The following is a 1996-nucleotide window of genomic DNA, read 5'->3' on the forward strand; positions in this document are numbered from 1 at the left end:
GAATTATCTACAGGTATACATTTATTTTCATTGTGTTCATTGTTTTTTGGTTGTTTTTGTGGTTCTTTGTTCCTTCCTTCTTCTCTCGGTTCCTTCCCTTGTGGTTTGATGGTTTTCTTTAGTGTTATGTATAAGTTCCTTTGTCTTTATTTTTTGTGTCTTCATTATAGATTTTTGGTTTGTGGTTATTATGAGGTTCATATATATTGACCTATACGTATGGAAGTCTATTTTAAGCTGATAGTCATTTAAATTCAAATGCATTCTAAAAGTAGGAAGCCCTTCATGAATTTGCATGTGATCCTTGTGCAAGAGTCATGCTAATCTTCTCTGTATCATTCCAATGCCAAAGTGAGAAATTGATCAGTGATTGTCAAAATGACAACCCAGAGTGAAAAGTACATTTTATTATAGGACCCAATATAAATTTAATTTATATATTTAAATTTAATAATTATAATATGTACATTAAATAACTGAAGTGCAACATTTTATGAAACAGTATTTACCCTTACTACCTGCAATATACTTCTTTTCTCTGTCTTTATTGCTGGTGGTGACTCATTAAATTAATTTCATGACATGCTAAGCGAGTTACAACCCATAGTTTAAAATCTCTGATCTAGATCATTAATTCATTCAACAAATATTTATGCAACACCAACATGTGCCAGGTTGCCAGGTATTGTTCTAAGTTCAGCAGAGAATTAAATAGACAAAAATTCTTGCCCTTATAGAGCTCACGACCTAGGAGTGGGATTGTATATATATGTAATATGTGACATGTATGATATATCTCCATAAACTATAAGGTATGCCAGATGCGGTAGCAGATGTTATTGATGCCCCACCCAGAACCTGGAATATCGTATCATATCATATCATTATTTTGGTGTGCTTGTTCTTATTCCAGGAGCCAAGATCTGCATGTTTCGCTTTGAGACTTTTTCCAAAGTCACAGAAGGCTTATTTGCATACCTTGGGTAGAAGCAGAAATTAACACCCCATTCCCAAGAAGCCTACAGCCAATGACTAATGGAAGCCAGTATAAAAGTACCCCAGCTTCTTCTCCACTTGAGTGGGGTAACTGGAGCATATCCCAAGAAACCACTTCTACTTGAATTCTTGGCACAAAGTCTACTTCTGGGGTAACTCAAACTGTGAAAGAAGATGATACGTGCTATTATAAGAAATAAATAAGAAAAGAGGTTAGGGGGTGATAGAGGGTAATTTTAAATGGGGTAATCTGGGAAGGCCTCACTGATAAGAAATAAGTGATATTTGAAGAAAAGCCTAAAGGCGGTAAGGGAGAAAGATATGTGGATATGGAAAAGAGAGAATGTTTCAGACAAGGGGGACAGCAAGTGTAAAGGCCCTAAAGCAAGAGTAAGTAGACCAGTGCAATAAGCTAAATGTCTGTATCACCCCAAATACATATGTTGTAGCCTTAACTTCCAATGTGATGGTACCTGGAGGTGGGCCTTTGGGAGGTAAGTAGGTTAAAATGAGGTCATCAGAGTGTATTCAATGATGAGATTAGTGCCCTTTAATGAGATGAAGGGAGCCAGCACTCTTTCTGCCATGTAGGGATACAGCAAGAAGGCAGCCATCTATGAACAAGGAGGAAAGCTCTCACCAGAACCCGACCATGTTGATGCCCTGTCTCAGACGTCCAGAACCAGGAGAAATAAATCGCTGTTTAAGCCACCCAGTCTATGACATTCTTTTACAGCTGCCCTAACTGACTAAGACAACCAGAGGAATGACAGCAGGAAAAGACAGGAGATTCATGGGAGAGGTCACAGACAGAAGAGGCACCTCTAAGAAGGCACTTTTAACTTCACCATTTTGTTTTTCGACCATATATTACCAATTGAGGGTTATAACATCAGGAAACCTGATTCAAAAGTATACCATGTTATTTAAAGTCAGGAAAATGTGGTAATAGCAGGAAAAGAAGCTGAAAGAGGTGTCAGGGGTTGTGTGTGAACATTTT

The 1996-nt window shown here is 37.6% G+C and overlaps 1 non-coding gene across 1 annotated transcript; it reads right to left on the minus strand.

The window, feature by feature from the left end:
* Window positions 1-267: 267 nt before the first annotated feature.
* Window positions 268-375, minus strand: LOC123581846. Its single transcript, XR_006704051.1, has one exon. It is a non-coding gene; the product is annotated as a U6 spliceosomal RNA (small nuclear RNA).
* Window positions 376-1996: the final 1621 nt, after the last annotated feature.

This window comes from Leopardus geoffroyi, chromosome A1, assembly GCF_018350155.1.
Source record: "Leopardus geoffroyi isolate Oge1 chromosome A1, O.geoffroyi_Oge1_pat1.0, whole genome shotgun sequence".
Taxonomy (NCBI): domain Eukaryota; kingdom Metazoa; phylum Chordata; class Mammalia; order Carnivora; family Felidae; genus Leopardus; species Leopardus geoffroyi.